This window comes from Polypterus senegalus, chromosome 11 (assembly GCF_016835505.1).
Source record: "Polypterus senegalus isolate Bchr_013 chromosome 11, ASM1683550v1, whole genome shotgun sequence".
Classification (NCBI taxonomy): domain Eukaryota; kingdom Metazoa; phylum Chordata; class Cladistia; order Polypteriformes; family Polypteridae; genus Polypterus; species Polypterus senegalus.
The window spans coordinates 72680083-72687071 of NC_053164.1; the positions used below are offsets into that span (position 1 = coordinate 72680083).

At 38.2% G+C, this 6989-nt stretch overlaps 1 protein-coding gene across 4 annotated transcripts in view; it reads right to left on the minus strand.

The window, feature by feature from the left end:
• Nucleotides 1-2735, minus strand: part of zmp:0000001168 (signal-induced proliferation-associated 1-like protein 2) — a 320580-nt gene extending 317845 nt beyond the window's left edge. For 2 of the 4 annotated variants that reach the window (XM_039769037.1, XM_039769031.1), the window contains exon 1: nt 2180-2735. The gene's annotated coding sequence lies outside the window, so the exon portion shown is untranslated. The remainder of the gene's footprint in view (nt 1-2179) is intronic. The other 2 variants (XM_039769032.1, XM_039769034.1) reach the window with 2 other exon arrangements.
• Nucleotides 2736-6989: the final 4254 nt, after the last annotated feature.

Sequence of the window (6989 nt, forward strand, 5' to 3'; positions counted from 1 at the left end):
ATAGAAAATGGGCGGATTGATGAATGGAAGGATCATTTAAAATTTTAACATAAAAATTATTCATGAGCTTACTTTAACACTTGATTTCTTTTTCACACTGGTAAAACATTCACATACTCTGTAAAGTACAGAAATATGAAGACAGCAGAAAAAACTGTCATTGCCCCAAGGCTCTCAATCCTCTAATGACTTGAGAAAGCCTTCTTAAAAACCTCAAGCTGTGGCTGATACAAAAATCCTTTTTTCTGTTTTAGCAGTTTCTTGTTTTGTCATGGTGGAACACTTTGATCTTTGAACACACCCTCTTGGTCACTAGCATGGCATGGCACTGCACATTGACCAATCTAAGACAAAGCCAAATAATAAAAGGCGTAGCATATACTTGCTAAATGTATATTAAGCATAAAGTAAGCATAAAAATGACCATATCTAAAGTCCTCACCTGGTACATATTTACCTCATTTTCAACCATAAGAACTGAATCAATTGCACTAGATAGCTGACAAAGACAGCACACAGCATGTAATAAGGAATAAGGGTGGCATGTATCCATCTTTAGGAAAAACGTTAGCAGTGCTTTGACTTTTACATTCATTACATCTCTGACATCATTTTTTTAAATGGCAATTTGTTCTTTTTTCAGCTCTCTTAACATTTTCCATATACTTGTGAAGGTGCTACGTTTCTTGTCAACAAAAGTAATACTTTTGACCTTGACAACTGAGCCAAACAGCCAGATTCAGAGACAATGGACAACTAACTCTCTGGGAATAAAGCAAGAAAGGAACAGCTTGTCTTCATGGCTCCAACTAAGTGACTTCTGGATCAGCTACAATGCTCCAGAAACAAGAGACCAAAATCACTACAAAAAGCTGTCACATGTAAAAGGGCTAAAAGAAGCAGGTGACCCCACTAAAATATGAGAAAATGAGCAGGCTGCTTTAAAATTCATCCTAGATATTCATCATAACGTTTCAAATAATACAGTCACCTCAGGCTTAGAGTCTTGCCCATTTGTATTTTTATTACAGTCTGACCTTCAGCACTATGAAGAAGAAAGGACCTCGTAAAACACAGTAGATGCAAGTTCTTACATATATGCATACAGTCATCCGTCCATATTGTGCCAATCCATGCAGCACACTACCACATCTTAAAATTGTTAACTGCAGCCCCCAAACCTTTATTTTTCACCTAGCAAGTAACATCTAATACAACACACACACACTCACACACTCATCCATCAACCCGGATTCCCAACTCCTCCCCGTACGAGACTCTTTTTAGTTTAATCTGCTATCCGATGACACACTCAGAAAGATGCCAAACGGCGATGTACAATGCGCGTTACAAACTGCGCGTGCACAAGATAAACACGCTCACGCGCATTTACACGTGCACAGCGGTTTAATACTTCGTGACTGCGCCGACAAACGTCGTCTGCAAACACGGACAAGCTTTACATTAAGGAGAACAGACGGCATCGTGCACTTATTACTAAATAAAGCAATTTTAATAACTACTGTCTGAAACGACATTGATCATGACGATCGCTTCTATCTGCTTGTATGTATTAAAAAGGGGTGCCGCACACCGGCGCATTTCACTTAATAAGCCGCACTGCCGCTCTACAGACACTTTACGTTTAAAGGCTTCTGTTCGAATTGCCGGGTCTGCGTACCCGAAGCGACTGGCCAGTGACTGAAAATCCGCGTCACCCCGGCAGCGTCCGTGAAGAAGCGCGACCGCATCCTCCGAAGCTGTCCGCATCGCGTGTACCGTATGTTACTCACACGTTGAGAAATGAGAGTACATACTTTGCGTTCTCTCTCTATACTCGTGACATTTATGGACTTTCTGCTTCGTTCTCATTCTCTTTTTACATATTCGATTTTAAACGTATTTTTACTTCTGCTTTTTAAGCTGCTATGAACTCACTGGTTACAAAAGCTACTCTGCTCTCGCAATTCAAATCGCGCACGGAACCGATTTCCTAACCAACACCCCCACCAGCCCCGCAAAACATCTCTATCACCTCATTTATTTTCTTTCTACATTTAAGACAGCACTCAACAGTAACACTCGAAATTTAAATAAAAAGCCAAATCTTTCTGTTTCAAAACGTGTCGGGACAACATGCACAAGCCCTTTCTGTGCGAGTAGTACCGGGGCAGCTCACCTTCGCCGTCTTCGCCCTGTACAGTAGTCTCTCACATCCTGTATCACCCGAGGAAGGCAGTGCAGCCGCGCTGTCAATGTCAAAAAACAACATACGAAAAAAAACAGAAGCTCAGTGCGGACTGATTTCCTCTTTGTAGCATGCGCTTCCCCACATTGTCATTGTTGCACTGAATAGAAAAGCCAGATAAATCCCTCCTCGGCCGGCCTCTATGCATGCACGTACAGCGAACTGGAAAGAGGCATGACTTATCGGTAAAAAAATCCCCCAAAAAGCCGAAGTAGGGTCATTCCTTTGGCTTACCTTTATAATTCGTTTAACATTAGCACTATTCAAATTTGTTCCTGCTTTTGCACCTCATTTTTTTCTGTTCGTGTAGGGATTACGAGAAAAATATCCGCTAGGGTAGATTTTTCGTCGCCGGGGCTGCTGTACAAGCAGGTTAGCCCCTCTCCCACTCCGGCTCAGCTTTTCTCACTTTTTTTTATTCCATACACATCCCATTTACAGCCTTTTGCCTCTCTCTCTCTCTCTCTCTCTCTCTTTCTCTCTCTTTCTCCCCTCTCTTTCTCTCTCTCTCTCTCTCAAGTCTCTAAATCAATGAACAGGATGCCCTCTCTCTCTCTCTCTCTCTCTCTCTCTCTCTCTCTCTCTCTCTCTCTCTCTCTCAATCTCTGGCTGTTCTGTGTTTTATAGCTAATCTGGCCGCAAAATTGAAATTCTGATAACCAGATTAACCCTCAAGGCTAGACGTCTACATGGATGAATATCTAATTCTCACTTATTATTATTATTATTATTATTATTATTATTATTATTATTATTATTATTATATTCACACAGTCACACAATAATTAACAGTGCTGCATCACAACTCTACAACTCTTACCCTAGCAGGGGCACTGTGTTGGGTTTGTACATTCTCCCTGTGCATTTTTTGAAGTACTTTGGTTTCTTCACAAATGTTACGCTGATTGATAACTATAAATAGGCTATTTATAGTGAGGGAGTATGTATAAATATGCTTTGCAATGGAATAACATTGTACACTGTGCCTACTACAGCCACCATAGGCTCATGGTTCAAATGACCCTGCTAAGGAACCAGAAGTATGAAAGAGCTATAAAATAGTTTAATGAAGTATCAGTATGTTATTACCCATATTCTTTACCTGCCTTTTCAATCACAGAACCCAAGGATGTTGGGGTGTATTTCAGCACAATAAACTGAAGCAAAGAACAAATCCTGGATGTAATATTTATTATTATAAATGATATACATCAATTTACTGAAATGTCATAATCTAAACTTTTTAGGCTTAGAATCAACCAAAGCCATCCTTATTATTATTATTGTATTCATAAGAATTAATTATGTACTCTTTGAAACCACTTCAGATTTTTATTTTCCTGGCGCATCCTGACTCACAGGTACCTGAAAACCCCTATATATGATATACCGTTCAGATCATCTTGATATTGAGTTCCCTCCTATTTCTGTCCTTCTAGATCGAAACACCCCAAATTTGTAGGGCATTTTGGAACCATATTTTGTGTAGGAAATTACACCCATATGATAAAGAGTTAATGATCAGAAGTACTGGTATGTAAGTTGTGTATTTCATGTCAGCTGACCCCAGGGGATCCTGAGAGGTCAAAGTTATTTCTTTTTGCAAAATTTTGAAAAGATGCCAATTGGTAATATAGACGTGTGGAGTGTGGCTTTATGCTATTTCGACGTTGCTGATCACAAATATGATAATGTTTTTGATATTTTGTTTATTATCGGAGATTCAAGCCTCTCTCAGAAAGTTAAATATGACAAATTTCAAACAGTTCAAACTTTCAAACATAATTCAGTCAATAAACAAACATATTACAATTGAGAATATTTAGGCTTTAAACATTTTAAGTTGAATCACACCTTTTAATATTCCAAATATTTGACATTGCTATTTTTGTTTATTATGTAGTTCTACCACATGCTACATTTCTTATGAACAACCTGAATTAAGGCTGCTTGCCATATTATTATTATTATTATTATATTTTTTTAGTTATCTTAAGCTTATATTATATAACAGAAGAACTATGCAAATTACAGTATAGGCAGATATTACACATCAAGTCTGAAATTAACTGAGCAAACCCAGGACAAGAATGGCATTTAGTTACAAAATACAGAAATAACATTATTTATAGAACATATTTTTAAACAGTAGTGCACCTCAAAGTGCTTTACAAATGACAATAGACATATTAAATGGCTATGAAGGTGAGGTAATGAAAAATACCAGCTGGCACGTACACAAAGAAAATAAACCCTTTGGGGTTCCAAGAGCAAAAGACCACCCAGCCCCAGTGGCAAAGGTTAATATCTAGATACTGTATGTTGCAACATCCTTGAATAATGATGCAGAATGTAACATACTAGCTGAACTATTACTGAAGGTAACTACAATTATCTTTAGCCAGGTGGGCATAGAATAAAATACTGGAAAAAGGAAAAGACAAAAGTATTGATTAGTAAGTCAGTCAGTCATTTTCCAACCCGCTACATCGTAATACAGGGTCACGGGGGTCTGCTGGAGCCAATCCCAGCCAGCACAGGGCACAAGGCAGGAACAAACCCCAGGTAGGGCGCCAGCCCACCGCAGGATGCACACACACCAAGCACAATTTAGGATCGCCCGTGCACCTAACCTTCATGTCTTTGGTCTGTGGAAGGAAACCGGAGCACCCAGAGGAAAACCTATGCAGACACGGGGAGAACATGCAAACGCCACACAGGGAGGACCCGGGAAGCGAACCTAGGTCTCCTACCACTGCGCCACCAAGCGGAAAAATTTAATATGAGTAATTAGAACAGTATAATAGTTCTATACAGGCACTGTTAAGTAAAAGTTAAATTAAAAATATTTAATGATGCATGATTATATTTAATCTAATTTTCTTTTCATCTTTTTCAATGTAATGTGTGCATCATTTAAGATTGCACTGTCATTCAAAGATTAACTTTTGCGCAATAATGTTTGGACAATTGCTCAATCTCAGCATGGTACGCAATTATATATGTCCCACATGCAGTGCAATATCCATTCATAACGTTTTTCACAATGTGTCCATTTACTTCATATTCTCTTTCACCATCCAGCCTTTCACAGACTCACCAGTATATGTGCAGTAGTTAACTCAGTTATTATGACCGGTGTACTGTGTTTGCATAAACAGTTTGGCTTGACTCATTATGTTTTGCATTGTCTTTGGTTTTGGTAATTCTTGTATGCTTCTGTCAACCTGCTGACTCAAGATCCCATTTTTCTCATACAAGATATTTCACATTTGTTCTTATGGTACACGGTGATACGTTCTGTATCTTCTTTTCTCCAGGACATTATAATCAATTCTTGCTTCATAAATGAGGACTGTTTGGTCATTTACTTATTATTACTAATGGTAGCACAGTAGTTAGCATTGCTGCCTAGTTACTCCACAGACCACTGTTCAAATCCTGGCCCATTTACTGTGTATGTGTAATTTGTTTGTTCTTCCTATGTTTTATTCTCATTGTAGTTCAGTTTTTATCCTCTGCTTCCTGCAGATGTGCATATTAAGTTATTGGCTGTGTTAGTGTTGCGTCAGTTTGTGTGGGAGTGCCTTGCAATAGATTGTGCCATGTCCACAGATGGTTCCTGCCATGCTAACAGGATATACTTTTGTGCAGTTTGTAAGCTGGTGCATGTCATCTTCTTCTTCTTCTTCTTCTTCTTCTTCTTCTTCTTCTTCTTCTTCTTATTATTATTATTATTATTATTATTATTATTATTATTATCCTTTTTCCCTTTTTGGTCTTGCTTACTGTTTGAGGTTTGCAATTGGTGTATCCAGATTTCAACCAGAACTCATAGTGATTTATCCATGACACTTTCATAAAATGTGTGCAGAAACCATTAGTGTGGTCTTTTATGCTTCACTGGCTGATGAATAGTTTGGGAGCAGCTGATTCTTGATTGTTTCTAAGCTCCAGCTATGACTCGGACAATTTTTGTTTTCACATTCCAGTCTCCAAGATTCCTATCTGTTCTTTTAGACAGGTAATGTGTAACCATACTATAGACATTTCTTTATCAACTGATAGTCTGTCAAGATCTTAGAAGAATTGTTGTACTTGTTTATTGCCTCAGATACTTACCTTTGATTAATTTGAATTCCTTCTGGAGAAAGTATTTGCTTTGGTGGCATCATGATCTGTAACTACCCTGGTGAACTTGCGCTTCCCTACATTTATATAGTGATTTTGACCAACAATGGCTGAATTGTAAGCAGATTCTATCTCAACTAACACACTTCCACTATTTAATCTCTTTGTATAAAGACTTTTCACGTCTGCCACTGGTTAATGGAGGCCTCTGAAAGTAAGGAGCTGTCTTATTTTACCATCCATTTTCTCAATTTCTGTCCTTAACCTGCCATCTATCCAAAAATTGTAAGCTACAGTAAAGCAATACAAATATGATGTTGCTATCTGTGGTTTTATTCTTTGAATTTGCTCTGTCTTAAGTATATGTCATACTTTTTGATAGTACACCCTCACACCATTGTCATTCATCTGGGTATTATCAATACCATCACTCCCTTCTGCATCCAAATACTTGTAGTTTTCATCAGTCTCCAAGACTCTCATCACAATCCAGATGTTAAGATGAATGTTTTGGCTTTTGGCTACCTTACCATGTTTGAATATTCTTGTGGCACATTTGTCTGAACCAAACTCCATTTACATGTTCTCACTGAATATTTTCACAGTGTTA